Here is a 16,813-nt window from a genome sequence, read left to right as displayed (position 1 = left end):
AATTGTTGTCATCAGGACTTGCACTATCACTGTGCATCTGGAAGCACTTTGACATCTAAAGTCAGTGGTTCCCCCCCCTCTCAAAAAAAAAAAAAAAAAAAAAGTGGTGTGCAAAGACTCCTCAAAGGGGCCTGTGAAGGCCACGCACGCCACGCCACGCCAGGGGGTCCCAGTGCAGAAAGAGGAACTGTTTAATCGCACTGTGATTTCATTAACGTGGAATTATATCCAGTTGGAGAACACGTGTCTCCACAAAAGTTTTACTTGGTGCCACACTCTTGCAAGGGAGGAAAAAAAGATCAAACTGGGTAATCCAGGGGTCAAAATCCAAATAAATGGGGACACTTGGACTGAGGTTAGTGTGTTTGCGGGTCATTGATGTGAACATGCCCTGATCTAAGTGACTTAGGCAATGGGGCTGCATTGACAGTCTTAGTTTTTATCTCAGCCACTACAAGCACTCCCTTTTTTTTTCCTCTCCTCTCTGACCCCCCTCCTCCCCTCCACTCACTCACTCACTCACTCACTCACCCCCCCACCCTTTTCTTTCTCTCTCTCCATCTCTCCCTCTTTCTCTTTAAAAGGGAGCGGAAGAGTGGGCTGATACCGGTCTCATGTTTCGCATGGATTTTCGTTTATATAATCGATCGAAATGTCCCAATACATTGATTTTGGTTTCAGTGTTTTACAGACAAGCGTTTATGGCTCTCGATTTTATGTTAGCGATGATTCCAGTGTGACATCGATGCGCCAAAGAAGTCCAGTTGTTGATTTTTAAATAAATGATTCCCAAATCCCCGCAAACAAAAATAAATGTCAATTGTTTCATGCGTAAACAAAAATTAATAAATAACTCACATAAAATAAATAAATAAAGCCTGACTCGGGAGTATAGGAAGAGGCAAAGAATAGGGGAAAAGTGGGTGAAAAAAAGACAATACGGTGCTGCTTCTCTCCTTAATCAAATAAAGTGGTGTAAAAAAAAAAAAAAAAAAAAAAAACACACACACACACTCACACAAAAACATTTCCTTCCCTCTGAATTTCTCCTTGAATTATATGCCATCACTAGTGTGTGTGATTGCGGAATATTAAATTAAAGTGGGATAAGTCCGCACTGAGGCGGGCTGCGTCCAATCCGCAACTCATTTCCCCTGTTGTAGCACCGCATCACTGCGCTCCTCTCTTTTCAATGACAATGTGCCAAATCTGGGCATTTTGAAAACACTTTCCATATGCTATTATCGGATCGCTACTGAGCAAGAGAAAGACAGAAAAGAAGAAAAACGGAATGCTTTATACCAAAGGTACCGACTCTTCATTTTTTATCTATCTTGCTTTTTTTCACTGGCTTACTGTACTTTGTGCTTTTTTTTGGTGGGATTTAAATGAGATAAGAGGAGGTGAATTTGAAGTTTTTATAACGATTGCATATTTATGGACCGTTGCTGGATCGCTTTAGGGCTGAGTGTGAAAACGTCGATAGAGTTTATGTTGAGCATCTATATGATAAAACTGACAGTTTCTCCTTTTTTTCACCCACACATTTTTTTAGTCTTTTTTGTTGTTGTTGTTGTTTAAGAGTAGATTCTCTTTTGTTCACTTCTCTGCTGTGTGTTTTGTCTGTGAATGACTTTGATTGACGTTTTTAAAGACGCTTAAATCACAGAAATGTTTCTGTTTTCATTTAAATACATTTTTTACAGATTTTCTTTTACAACGTCGCTTTTTAATTAATTTAACAGAGACATGTGACGACTTGGAAGTGCTTCTACATTCAGGGCATTTATCTCAGGATTTACTTTCTTTCTTTGTGGTGAAAATATAGTTTTAATTATTGGGGATGGTTTTTTTTGCCTGCTATGTTTTTATGTGTGTTATAATTTTGCCTTTATTATTTTTTTGTGTGAATGAAATGAATGAAACTACCTTTTATTGGAGGAGTTGCACTGTTTTTTTTTATTGACTGGCTGTTTTAATGGGCCTTCACAGAGCTTGTTTGTGCATGTGTTTGCTGGAGGAGAGTTGGCCAGTGACTGGGTCACTGTGGCAGGTTGCAAGGTCAGAGCTGTGGGCTTTTTACGTGTTTTTTTCCTGCGTGTCCTGATAAGGCAGAAGGGGTCAGCCATGCAGGGCGCGGAGGAAATGGTGAAACAAGGTACAGACGTCCGTGCGCACTGACCAGCTGCACAACAGACAATTTGACTATATATTATTTTGCAAATTATGACACGGAAATCTAACGGAACATCAAGTCATGTTTTCACTTCGACTTTATCGGAAGCACTGATGGAACAACAATAGTGTCACACCATGCATCCCCTGGTGTGTCAATCCAATATGGTAATATCTCCAGACGATTCAGACTTATTGATCCACTGACAAATGATCACTATGAGAGTTCATACTGTATCTGCCAGCGGTGCAAAACAAAACAAACACACTGCGTTCAATGTTCGATAATTTCATCTGTACTTTACAGAGTTTAATTTCAGGCACCCATGGTCTGCACGGTGCCATTTATTTACAATTTGCATCATGGAACACATATACTGGCGCACACACTCGCGCGCTCACACACACACACACACAGAGAGAGACACCAGAGCGGAGTTTACTGATAAAAATCTGTAATTAACTGAGGATGCTGCTGATATGGAAATGGGACGAAATATTAGTTAACGCGGTCTATTGTCGAGCGGCTCTCCGGAGAAAGAGCATCGTCTGCAGGGAGAGAGGGAGGGTGGAGACCGGGGAGGAGAGGAGGGGGGGGGAGATTTACAAAACGCAGGAGGTTAAGATAAGACGGATATATCACATCTCGAAATCCGCTTTGTACTTTCTCGCTTTTTAATGGAAAACAAATAAAACTGACAGACGGAACTTGGCTGAAAAACGTCAGCATTGCGCACGAACTGCGTCGCTAGAAAGTGGGCAAATACATCCTTTTCAAAGACAGAGACGCTCATATTATATATATATATTAAAGAAAAAGAAAAGTCACATCACGGTGGTTCATGTCGACTAAAGTCCTCCGTTTGCCTCTTTTTTTAAAGCCGCAGAATGAGAAATAGGTCCAAGTCCATGCAGCTTAAAGCTCGACGCTCGCGTCCCGGTTGACTTTTTTTTGCGCGTCCGCTGCATCAGCAGCAACAGCAGCAGCTGCGGCAGCCTCAGCAGCAGCGGTTAGAGTAAACTCTCCACGCCGTCTGTGAGCCACGGCACCCACGGCTGACAGGCTGGAAAACCCCCTGGAGGACAGGGAGGCAGCTGCAGCAGCAGCAGTAGCGGCAGCAGCAGCAGCAGCAGGAGCCTTGGATCCGGGTGAAAAGTGACGCCTCTGTTCCTCACCTCGACCCACCCACCCCTTTGTCAGAGACCTCTCTAAACCCAGAATAAACAGCCTCGGGTCGGGTCGGGCTCGGATCTTTTGGCTTCTTAAGGATCCAGGTTCTTATGGGTGCAGTCCAGTCAATGTGGCTGCAAAGTAGACCTAGTAGTTCACTTGCCAGCAGCAGCCTTATAATCACATCCCAAGCCCCGGCTCATGCAGTTCAATTCACCCCCAGCTTCGATTTTTTTTCCATGAAGGCGAACAAGATCTCTTGATTTTCTCCCCGATTGAGACTGTGTAAAGTCTTCCTCTTGTCCAAAAGCCACTATAAACACACACACACACTCACACACTCACACACACCACACTCTCGCACACGCACTCACACACACAGGAGGGGAAAACACACAGTAAACGGTTTGCATTGAGATGGTATAGGGTCAGCAGAGCAATGCACTCTCTAAAGGACACTAAATGTAAACGCCAGTGAATGGAGCTTTGAATAGAGAGGGGAAATTTTTTATGTGACCTTGTATTGGATTTTTTGCAGTTTGACTCTGTTGAACCCACGCGGGGCCTCAGTGGTCCCGAAAGGGCACTGATGACTTTCCAACATGTGGTGGGATGACTGTGATGTGTGTGATGTGTCGTGGCTCTGATTGTGTCTTTAAATGCTTTGAATGTTGACATGTGCGCAACAGATCAGCTGCGATCTCCACACCTGTATCAAAACAACCCCCTCAAAAAACATGCTTTTTGTTTCAAAACATATAGGAAGGAAAGGGGGAAAAGATACACTGTGACACACTCGTGGATTATTCACGTGTGTGGATTTGCTTTGAGCTTTTTTTTGTTTTGTTTGCACACCTATAGAATAAATATTCCACAGAATGTGCAGCCTTTCTTTTCTTTTTTTTAACGCGACACAAGGTGTTCCAATGTCTTTCATTTGTATATACATGTATATATGCACACGTCATATGAAAAAAATGTTGTGCTAATTTACAAATGATTCCACATTTCATAACAAAAACAAATATGGCAAGTAAATTCCAATATTTGTGCCACTTTTACGCAAAGACTCCATTCTGCGCGTCTGATAGGGTGAAAAAAAAGGTAATTCACCTGAAGTGTCATCATCAATAACATCAAAAATAAACACTACATGCAGAACAAAGTAGTATTTTTTATATATTTTTTAAAATTATTATTATTATTGTTATTATTAATAAAATGGAAACAATGTCGGGACATTTTGAGACGCAGCTAAGAAATATGCATCTGCAAAACGTGTTTTTATTTTTTTTAGAAGGAAAGGAAAGAAAAGATGACTTGTAAAGACTTGGTAGAAATTGTAGTTGTCCATTGTTCTACATGTGATTTGTCGCTCTGAGAGAAAAACCATACAAAAGGCTGCTTTTTTTTCCCCCTGCGTGCACAGACCTTTGCGGCCGCCAGGCCTCCGTGTGCGCGTCATTTGCAATGTGGAGACTGTTGATCAACTCACTAATTACACTTCTCTCCCTCCCTCTCCGTCTCTCCTTTGCTCCCTCCCTCTCTCTCTCTCATTCGCCCTCTCTCTCTCTCTCTCTCTCTCTCTCTCTGTCTCTCTACCCATTCCCAGAGTGCATATCGGGAAATAGACACACAAAGACATGCGCACTCAACTTAATCAGCCATTTTTTTAAACAGGGCTAAAACGATAATAATTAGCAGAATAAAGACATATCGGATTTTCATTTCCTTTCCTCCGTTTCCCCGACCCCTGTCCACAAGAGAAACTGCGAGGCAGCCCGTCGACACGTCGTTTCACCGCCACCGGAACCAAAATAAGGGATAGCTCTCCAAAAAGCGCTTGACATTTGTGATTTTACCCCCTCTTCCCAACATAAAGTTGGAGGATTATTGTAATTTTACCTGTTTTCCACGTTTTGATTGTCCAAACACGAAAGCCGCTGGATGTGACTGTTTTATAAAAAATCCAAGAGGCAGAGGCAGAAGCGGAGGTGACGGCTTTGGAGGGGGAAGAAAGTAAGTTTTTTTTTTCTCTCCTTTCCTTTAACTTTTATTGAGTAGTTTGGGGTGTGTGTGTTAAATTTAGGGGTCGGGTATCGATTATCTATCTCGCTGGTGGATCTTTTGACACGGGGGCTCTTCGGATAACAGGTGCTGGCTGCTTTTAGTCCAGAATAAAGGCGGATATCGTGATGTTCCAGCAGCGCAACTCCGGTGCTTTGGCTCCAATAAAACAGGGGGGATTGACAGGATCGGAGGCGTTTTTTTTACGCGTGTCCGCGCTGCCACACTCGCCAGATTTGCCTCTTTTTGGGGCAAAGTTTACACCATTGTTATTGAGATTATGTAGTGGACAGATAACAAGGAAGCGATGTAACGATTTAGAAGGAGCGACACGAGCGTTTCCTCCGCTTTAGTGGCTGTTGCGGTGCGGACACGCTGTTGCCTTTCCCCAGGAGCCCGATCGCTCGGACATGTCCGCTTTGAGCTTGTTTCCCAGTCGAGGTGTCCGGCTCCATGTCCTCCCCCTCGTTCCCACGTCCACCCTCCGTGTTTCAAGCCGAAAACCATCACATTTACGAGCGTGGACACATCACACGGATGCACCGCTGCGCTCAAAGCCCTTTTTTTTTTTTTGGTTTCGTGCACCTTCGCAGCCAAAGTGACACTCAGCCTCCCGACACGATTCCCTTCCGTTTGCACGAGTGTAAATTTCCTTCTTTTTCCTTTAAAAAAGATAGAACAAAGTAACACCTTTATTACACGATCGTTTCCAAAGGAGCGGACATGTGTCGAGCACAGTCCACACACCGTTACCTGCCGCCGCGCTTCTAAAGTGGAGTCTCGCTTCACCGAGGCGTGGGTGGCTGCGTTGTCCGGAAAGGGAGAGCGATCACTGGGCTGCTGATAGCATGGCGAGTCCCTTCAGAGCCCAAGCCTGGAGCCTCCACATGGATCCCCTGCCCTTTTTCACCCCCCCACGGTAGCACCTGCATTTGAATGCATCCTAAACTCACACTTTTAGGGATTTTTGACTCATTCTTAATTTCCGCCCTTTTAAGTCCACATTTCATGGGTTCATCATTTTTGTTCATCATTTCATTTCAAATCCAGCATATGTTGGTTGGAGTAAGTTGTAGATTAGTGATGTTTGTGTTTCTTTTTTTTTGGGGGGGGGGAGAAAACAGTAAAGAGAAGGGCTCAGGGGTGTTTTTACGCCCTTTTTTTTTTTTTTTTTTTTTGAGGTGGGTCAGATAGACTTGGCTTGGGTTGGGACGCGACAGTGACAGGGGGGACATCGATCGCACGGGAGGAGGAAAAAAAAACATCAGGGCCAAGGGGCCAGGCTGTCTCCAACTCGGGTAGGCTACGTAACGGTGTAGTGTGTGTGTGTGTGTGTGTGTGTGTGTGTGTGTGTGTGTGTGTAAGCCTAGAGGGACTGAGTGTACGATCCAAATGAACGGTGCGCCAATACAGGATAGAGCTTTTAATAGGACTGTCGCCATTTGAACACGGCTTTTTGCACGGACAAAAAGCGGAGTGTATTTCTCACCGAAAACGATGCGTTCACTGACCCCACTTCTCTTCTCTCTTTTACTTCTACATTTTTTTGGGGATTGTATACATCCTACAGATTGCAATTCTACTTTTTTAACCTAAAATGAGGGATTTTCCGTAGAGTCTCACAACGTTGTAACTGTTTTAGTAATAACAGTATATCATTTATTATTATAATGTATTATTATTATTATTGTGTGAATAGGCAAATTGGCATTTAAAAATCAAAATGAAATGAATACATTCCTATTTTCCAGTTGTGTTGAATACAATCACTTCTCTTTATTGATAAACTATCAACAAGACTGGATTCATCTCTCTCTTATTTCTACACACACAGGATTTAATTGCATTTGCATTAAATCTTAACATTTAACACAACAATACAACTGAGGCCTAATGATAATGACACAATAACAATAATAATTATAATAATAATAACAAATAATAATTAAAAAAAATAAAAATAAAATAAGAGGAAATAATGAGAGGAGCTGATCCAGTCTATTTGCAGTGTGTTTCATCAGTTAATGATGGAATTGTCTCACTCTGCAAATGAGAGAAATGTTATGTTTTCACAAGCCCTGGCCCTCTTGTTTTTGTTTTTCTGTTCATTGTGTCTCAGCACTATCAAAGCCTGAATGTGTGTCTGTGTGTGTGTGTACATATATGCATGTAAGTTAAGCAGCTTGTAACATTAATTTCATCCGTTCGTGAAGGGGAGGAATAATAAAAAAACATGTAGTGTGAGAGATGGGCAGATAGCCCTGAGAGGACAATAGCTGCTGGCTTGAAAATGCTTCTTGATTATTAAAAGCTAATGCATTTTCAGCATTGCAGCCTTCATTAAGGGTGCGGATGGGGGCGGAGGTGGGGGGGGGGGGGGGGGGGTGAGAGGGATGAGAGGCTACTGGGAGGAGGAGAGGATGGGAGAGAAAGAGGGAGAGAGAGAGAGAGAGAGAGACAGGGGCTGAGTCTGTCCTATAACTCCTGGGCCCAAGACACATGCAGCTAGAAGATTGGCTCGGGCCTCTCCTAGGGGTCGACAATGTGTCATTTCCACCCGGCTAGATTGCCCTCTGCCTATCTGATATTAATGTGCAAATCAATATTTCAAGGATTAAATTTCCCTTCTTCATTTTTTATGGTTTCTACCTCAATAAGTCTCTCGTCTAATAGAGGAGGCTGGATGATTTAGAAGCCTTTGCTGCAGAAAGAGAGAGAGAGAGAGAGGGAGAGACAGAGAGAAATAGAGAGGAGCTTTGCAACAAGGCTATCGCTGCATTTTAATGTTCTTCATCGTGGATCCCCCATAGGCCCTTAGTAAGGAGGGCTATATCGCTGCTTTACAGTGTAAAGACAGCCAATTTGGCTAAAAAGGCTGAAAGGGAAAATATGAGTCCGGTTGAATACTTAAGTCGCTGTGGTAATCCGAGTAGCAGGTATTAGTGAACAGAGAGCTGCCCCCCCCCCCCCCAAACACACGTACAGAGCTACATCCAAACCTGCATTACCAGCCGTCATGCTCGAGCGAACAGTATAGCTTACTGCGCGCTGGGCTGCTACAACGCTATATATTTTTTTCTTCGTCTTTTTCTCCTCCACTTTTTTTTTTTTTTTTTTTGCCTTTTTCTGCATAGAAGCCCATTGACATTTGTCGAGAGAGATTTACTCTCCTGTGCAATAACATCTGGCGTATGTGTGTTATAGAAATGAATCACTCTGACACACTGACCTGTGTATGATTACTGGGGAGCGTATTACCATAGTCATAATGCTGCATCTCATTGAAAGTCAACCAAATGAGCTTGGACCCTTGACTCCCCATAGACATTCATTAGGGGACAGTGCACACACACACACACACACACATACACACACACACACACACAGGCGTCTGTCTGCCAGTAGGTGTATGTCTGTGCATGTGTGTTTATTTAATCCTCCTTCCTGTACCATCTGGTGCATGTGTGTATGCGCGTGTGCATGCGTGTCGAGCAGCAGCACAGTGTGAATTTCCCCGTCGCTCAGCCACCAATTTTTTTTTTCACCCCCCCACCATTCAGCTTTTGCAGCAGAACAGAGTAGACTGTTTTAACATACTAGTGATATGGAGAGTGTCAGCGAGCGAAAACAAAAAGGAGGGAGAAAGAGACAGAGGAGACAGAGGAAGAGGCACAAAAGATCTCTAATTGTAGCACGACCGCTTGGCTTCCTCCCTGATTCACGGCCATTACGATGTGAAAAGCACAACCGCCTGTCCTCCATTATTAAAACGGCAGGCCTAGACACACTCTCACATCCATACACGCACTCACTGGGGGGAATCATGTAGATTTTTTTTTGTCTCTTATCTGTGGCTCAAAAATAACTGTTATCACGCCGGTCACCCGCTCTGAGGAGATTCAATAATAAAGCTACCCAGCGTTGTCCTCGCGCAGATACGTTGGTTGAAATTACAAAGTAAAAATAAATTCTTCGTTTTTTAATGATTTCAAGCTGCGGCATTTATAATCCCAGCCGAGGACATGAAAACACAGTGTCTCTCACCAAGAGTTTTTGTCTCTGATGGACCAAGTTGTCTTCCTCCTTCACATTTATTCTTTAGGGGTGGGTTTTTGTATAGATGGTGCTTTATACAACATGTATTATGTAACTGTTTCAATCATGTCGTTTCTGATGCAAGGAGCTTAACAGTTGAATTTTCGAGAGATCAAGGTTTGATATTCTCTGGGTTATGTCGTGTGTGTGTGTGTGTGTGTGTGTGTGTGTGTGTGTGTGTGTGTGTGTGTGGGAGGCTGACAGCATGCAGTAGTAGTGTCGGGGTCTCCTGTCTCACAGAGGCCTGTAGGGGGAGAAGCTAAGAAGTCCACAGCAGCTCGGCATTATGTCTCAAAGAGGGGGGGCTTCCTGTGTCAGCCCTGGGGCACCACCACTAACACACACTTTCTCTCTATCGCACACACACACTGAGCGAGAGGCGGAGGAGGGTTAAAGACTTGGAACGAGATCAAGCCCCTCCGTAGCTCCCGGGGAGGGAGCTTGTGAATATGCGAGTTTTAGTGTAATTAGCACTTAATTATATTAACATATGCAAATTGTCAGGCGGAGAGCTTGTACTGCCGGTGGGTATCGGTTGAGATACAAGTGACTCTATTGTACCGCCATGGCAGAAAAGAGAATAATGGGTGTGTGTAAGGCAACCAGCCAGCCAAGCAACCCCCTGTGCTAGCACATAACCAACTAGCTCATTTACGTCTCCGCTTTGCCAAATTTCATTAGTCGCCATGACGACTTGGCTAATTGTGCTGACTAATGTGCCCTGATCTGTTGTCAGTTGGGATGGGTGTGTGTGTGTGTGTGTGTGTCCAAAACAAGAGAGGTAGGCGAGAAAGAGAGAGAGAGAGAGAATAATCCAGCTCACAACAACTTTTTCTAAACACATTCTGCTTGTCTAAGTATTTGCATATTCAAAAATACTCTGCCATCTTTCCTTGTCTCCTTGGCGAGCGTTTGCATGTGTGCACCTGTACTGGCAAGGCTGCACAGCGGTGGGTCAGAGGGGACGAATACAGTTCAGTTTTGTGCCGTGTGTCAAATGTGCTGCTGCTGCTGCTGCCGCCGCCTGTGAAGCAAGACTTGGACTGTGAGCCTGGTATGGCCTTGTGTAGCGACATGGCTGAATTTGTTTTTGATTATTGTACAAGACTGTGATTCTGGCAGAGAAAAGGCTCGGGCCTAAATAACAGGGATAAGGAGTTCTGCCTTTGAAACTTTTCAGGCCTTTATTATTCCACCCAAAAATATGTAATTTGGACACATCTTTAGAGTTACCCCCAACCAAGGCAGCAGGACATTTTTTTTTGTTATTGTTGGGGGTAATGGTCGGGGAGGGAGGGAGGGGGGGGGGGGGTATTTAATGTTCTGTGCTTCCCGTTAGCCAAAGGTGGATAGAGATTGGGCCTAGTTGGTGCTACTAGTACTTGCATGCTAATCCTGTTTTTTGACAGGAACGTAAACTGATATAATTGCTTTTCAGAGGCAGGAATGGCGGTTTATACAAGTGTGAAAGCACGGGAAAGGGGATTAGCATTATTTTGCATAATGCTGGGCAGGCGCTGAATGGGGCATTGAACGCTTGACTGGGTGACAGAGATGAAAGAGAGATGAAATGTTTCACCCCTCTTCTTTTGCCTCCCTCCCTCGCTCTCTTCCATCTCTCCCCTCCAGTCCCTCTGTCTCTGGCCGCTGCCGCTGCTGAAGGACTGTGTTTTCTGGAGAGAACCCCCGGAAACACCGGGCCAGTGTTTCTTGCTGTTTGTTCTGATGCCAGCAGATGGAAGGTGTCATGTGAGGCAATATGTATGATAATAGAGTAACTGTGGTAAACTCCAGGCTCCCTAAGCCTCCATGTATATACTAAACTGCATCCCTAAAGCACTGGAGTGTGCAATTATGTGGTAGGTGGATGTGGCTCAGGTAGCTTTTACATGGAAGGAAGGGAGCGGCTCTCGTGGATCAAATCAAACTACACTGTTCTTACATTTTCCTTTATTGAGATGTTTACTAAGGATTTGGTCGGATATGGTCTTGGTAGAGGGAAATGTGGAACTGCGAGACAGGTGTGTTTTAATGCGGATGCCTGTGTGTGTGTGTGTGTGTGAGTGAGTGGTACACGAAGGTTGGGGCCACGAGGGTGGTGACGCAGCTTAAAATTGCCACTGTGACTTCCATATGACCCAAAATCGACTTTGTGCGTAATTTATGATCAACCGTCATTATTGCTATTGCATCTGGCGTATGGAAATGATCCAGGGTTGAGGGAGGGGCGTGAGGTTGGGTGGTGGAGAACATGAACGTCACAAAGGCTGGTGTGGCCTGTTTTTGTTGTCTCTCATTGGACAGGATCCTCTTTCTTTGACCTTTTGCACGCCTTCCCTTGCCTTTCATATGCTAATGCCGGCCAGATCCGAGGAGGAAACATGCTGGAGCTGAGTGGAGGAGGACAAAGACTCCTCTCTCTTTCTCTGCCTCCTTTCCACGCCATATCTCCTCTTTTCTTGCCTCTTCCCCTCTCAAGCAACTTGACAGACTTTGGCATGAAAGGAAGTGAGTGCTCAGTGGATAGGAAAGGTGGGGTTAGCATTGTTGCAGTGACCCACACCACCTGTGAGGATCAAGTGCACTGCAGCAATCCTTGGTCATGTTTATGTGGACACATTTTGAGTGGCCCTTGTAGTGGTTATTGCAGATCGGTAATCGTTTGAGCCGTGCTGTCGGTAGTGTTATAGCTCAAGCCCAGTCAGTTTGGAGGAGTGATTTGTTGCTTTTCCAGTATAGCTAGTCAAGTTGTCATAGAAGGTCTCTATTTCTCCCCGGTCTCTCTCAGACCTGCCAACTCTATCTGCTTACAACCAGTAAAGCACCGTCTCTGGTGGGGTAAAAGGATACTAATATAGTTACTACAACTCTCCCTTAACATAATGCTCCAGTGCACCACTGTAGAGCATGACGTGGTTTTGAGGCTCTTCTGGATCTGTTATGGGAAGGGGGCATGTTATCTGTAGGAAATGTAATTTTTGTCCTCATTGAAATCATTCATTATTGAGCGCGGTTATCTAAATGTTTTTGTTGCTGTTGGTCAAGCGCCAGTCAGGATTGTGTTACTCTCTCTCTCTCTCTCTCTCTGTCTCTCTCTCACTCTCTCTCTTTCTCATGTTTCTATGTCTGTGTCTCTCGCTCTCTCTCATCTTGCTAGGCCTTCAACGGTCTCTTAAGGGAAAATAGAAAGAGGGGGATTTTTTCCTCTTCCCTCTGTGCTCTGTCCCGTTCTCAGGCTCTACTGCCTATTTTGCATCAGCCGTCTTATACAGGATATTAGCCAAAGAGGGAAAAAAAAGAAAACACAGGTCAGGGTATTTCATTTAGAATAATATGTTTATTCTCTTCATTTCAAAGTGGAAGTGGGGGGGATTCTGTTGGGGATAGAACAGTCAGAGCCATGTGTTGAAGGAGTCTCTCTGTTTGATCTGAGGTCTTTTTGAATCCGGGGCCGACTGAGATTCTCAGGTTTAGGTCAGCTAAAACGCGCTGCTGAAAACACGAGGCCTTTCCCCTGTATGTCTCGCATATGCTCTTACAGATTTGCTTTCCCGACCTATATCTCTTTTGGTATCTGTCTCCCATTGCTTTTTCGTATAATTTTTCATTTCAGTCTGTGGATGTTGTCATTTTTTTTTTTAGTATTACTTTTTCTTTTGATAGGCATGACAGTCAGGTATGGAGGGCAAGTTAATAGCTTGCAGTGATTGGGTAATTTGAATGCAAAGAGAAACTGCTCTCCACAGATAAGAGCAAAACTCATTCTTTATTTTTGTACATTTATGTAACTGCTTATTTCTTTGTAGTCTTGATGCTGCGGTTACCTTTCAGACTCTGACATTTGTTTGTCCTCTACACCCCTTGATGCAGTCACTGTGAAGGACATTCTCTTAGCCCTGCAGCTCCACATGAGTGTCTCAAAGCCCTCGTCTCACATATTCAACAAAGAATTTAGCAGCCTTTTGTTTAAGAGAGGTTTGTCCCTCTTGTAGTTACCAACAAAAAACCTGCACTGTTAAAATAAAGGTTATTTGCCACACTTTATTGATTGAAGTATATTTTCATAGCTGTAAAAAACTGGCAAGGCCAAAAACAAAAACTGGGGATAATAACACCCGACTACCTGATGTGAACAGGACTTAAAAGCCAGCTCTGAGTTTAGGAGGAGAAAAAAAAGTTAATGAATGACTAAGTTTGTCCACGTTTGAGGAAAGATGCACCACAATAGCACAAGGCGTCTCATGACAAATGATGCATTCTCTTCCTTGTTGGCCAAAGACAAAGGCAGGGATTGAGAGAGCAGCGAGCCCAGTCACAGGACATTTGTCCATTAACAAACCTTTAGGAAAAATGGGGAAATAATACCAGACTGATAGTGCACATCTGTAGAAATGGTGTAATGAAGTCTTCTGTTGACGATTAGACCGCACTTTTCTCCATCCAAGTCCCTGCGTCGAATTACATTTCCTTTATTCCTTTATTTGTATGTGTGTCAACATCTGCCTGTGCCTCTGTTTTCATGTATGTGGCGTGTGTGCAACATGATTGGCATGTGGTATTCCTGAAGGCAATAGCTTGTAGATATCAAGGCCATTGGCAGAGCTCGTTGGGGAATAAGTGGCTAATTAATTATGCATGAGTTGTGGGCATAAACAAACAGTGTAATGAGAGATGAGACGGATTTACCAAAGAATTTGACTCCAGTTGCACGGGGACCTCCTCAGCTGTTCGAAATTAATAATAATAATAATTATTATTATTATTTTATTATTATCATTCTAACCTACATACTTTATTTTGACAATATTTGTTTGTGAAAGAAACATGTTCCTCGCATCGGCGTAGGTGAAGAAATACTCACACAGCCAGACTATTTCTCTGTGCTCTTTTGTCATTACAGGCATACGTGTACTGTATTAAAAAACAAAACCTCCCTTTTTTCCAATGTAGGTCTCAGTCTGATCTAATATAGGCAAAGAAAGTATGTGTTTCCTCAGCTCCCCAGAGGAAACTCCAGCCAACACTATCCCTCTCAAACCCTGCCTTTCTTTTTCTTTTTTTTTTCTAGCCTGGCACCAGCCGTGGAATAATCTTTAATTATTTGCTTTTAAAAGAAAAAAAAAAAAAATAAGACTCCCTTTTTTTTCTGTGACAGTAAAGAAGAAGAGCAGAGCAAGCACAGGAATGTTCTTGTATATGAAATTGTAGGTATTAACAGGGCTGGTTTTGTCAGTGGTTTCGCTGATGTATCAGCTCTCTGCCCCTAGACTAAATAAAGAGGGGAGTTTTGCTGTGTTTCATCTTGGCTGAGATGAGCAGATATAGTAAGGCTTCGGAGGAATTGTTAAAAAAGCAAAGTATGGCTGAAGAATGGACCTCAGCCTTAACACAATACTCAAACAAGTGTCAAGATGTGCTGATGGATGGTTTGCTGGCCATTGGGGGGAGGGGGGATGCTCCCGTTTATATCATTTTGTACTTCTGTAAAGTTAAGTTTTTATACATTTTCAGGATATATTAGAGAAAAAAAAAATTTTTTGGTTTTTTTTTTAATACAACTTTGCTTTACAGTATGTATAATCTGTTCATTTGAGAAAGAGTTGCAAAAGTGAGATATTGCTGTCCATGGTTTTCAGCTGCTGTGTCATTGACCTCCATGTTCCCCAGGTTGACATATTAAGGGCTATGTACACACACACACACACACACACACACATAAAGAAGCCTAATTTCACATTTATAATTTAACGGTAAGAACACTGAGCAGTTTTTTTGTTTTTTTCCTGTTACATTTCAATTTGTCACAGAGTATTATATATTTATATTTAATTGTTGCTATTTCGGACAACAAACGGTAGGGTAATGTGTCCATTTGGTCCCAGCTCCTTCTCCGCAGGCTGGCTGGATTTGCGTGACATGGGTGTTTTTTTTTTTTGATAAAGGAATATTGCGGCTCTAATCTAAAACCACACTAACTGCATCTGACAGTTGTTTGTTTGTAGTGGAATCCAATTAAAATGTACACTTTTCAACTCCATTGCTCATTTTTCTTCTCCCACTCCTCCCCCCCACCCCCCCTTTTCTCTTCTCTCCCTCCCTCCCACGGTAACCAGAAAAGAGCCTGTGATGGCATAAATAACAACTGTGCTTTCCTTGTGGTTTTTTTGTGAGAAGAGGGCAAACTCACAACAGCTGTCAGAAAAGGGGGTTTGTTTAAAAAGCAAATGGCTTTGGTCTAAAGTTCATTTGGAGACCTCTCTAATTAAATAGAGAGCCACAAGCTTAAGTTAATTAGTAATTCCCTGGGTCCAGAAATTAGACCTGTCACGAGTATTTGAGCTCTCGGAAAACCAAAAGGTATGTGTGCATTTGTGTTTTCTACGCAATCCCCCCCTTCCCCGCAAATCTGTCATGCTCGCTCCCATCTCAGTAAACAAGTGTGCCTAAATGTGTGTTCAAATGTTTCTAATGCAAGACTCACACACACGGCTTGAGACATTAATGGTCTGTTTGTGGTGTGTCACAGGAGTGCTCAGGAGATGTTTAAGCGAGAGGCACATAGCTCGTGGCGTCAGTCAGGATACCTGCCCTATGATTATGTTTATGAAGATAATGACAGGGCTGGGGGTCGCGCTGAGTACTGTCTTTAGAGAACAGTCGGGGGGTTTGAACTTTAAACTTTATTGTTACCCCTGGAAAAGAACAAGACGTTTCTGGTCACCGTGGCGGAGAAATGTTTGCACAATTAGCGAGGTGTCTCTGAAAGACGACTATACTAACAGTAAAAGCAGATGCTCTTCTCTTCTCGTCTCTTCTAGGAAAGTGTAATTGAATACAACACAATTGAGAGACAAGAGGTCCCTTCTTGTTCCGAGCACATTTGTGCGTTAACTAGCTTTTTAAGACGGCAATAATACTTCTCTGGAAACGAAGCATTGACTAACACTGTTCGAGCCATTAACTAGCTGCACCGGCGTGTTTTCTTTTTTTTTCTTTTTTTAGTCATTTGCTACTGATAGTCATCTTTCACCAAATAGGGAAACATTTGTGACATTTTCTTCCTTCCTTAAAAAAAAAGGAATGAACTTTTGGCAGCGAGCAGCGGGAGTTGCTACATTAGTTTGCAATGCCTAATATTAGGTTTCAAACTATCAGCAGGACTTACTGCTCTTGGAAAAGTGATTTCAGCGCTGTAAAAGTACACTTCAGGTTTTTACAGTTTTTTTCAAATGCCATACGTGAGGACGAGGAACATTTTTGTGCTATTTTCAGGTCTCGCATATACAGTACATAGGTAGTTTTCGC

General features: G+C 43.2%; 1 protein-coding gene across 1 annotated transcript in view; it reads left to right on the top strand.

The window, feature by feature from the left end:
- The first annotated feature begins 5,323 nt into the window (after nucleotides 1-5,323).
- zfhx4 (zinc finger homeobox 4) overlaps nucleotides 5,324-16,813 on the top strand; it is a 76,928-nt gene continuing 65,438 nt past the window's right edge. Inside the window, exon 1 of the mRNA XM_083901655.1 lies at nucleotides 5,324-5,365. The gene's annotated coding sequence lies outside the window, so the exon portion shown is untranslated. The remainder of the gene's footprint in view (nucleotides 5,366-16,813) is intronic.

Source organism: Microchirus variegatus (assembly GCF_963457635.1).
Source record: "Microchirus variegatus genome assembly, chromosome: 15".
In the NCBI taxonomy this organism is placed as follows: domain Eukaryota; kingdom Metazoa; phylum Chordata; class Actinopteri; order Pleuronectiformes; family Soleidae; genus Microchirus; species Microchirus variegatus.
Note: the sequence above shows the minus strand (reverse complement) of the source record. Positions and strands in the feature narration are given on the sequence as shown.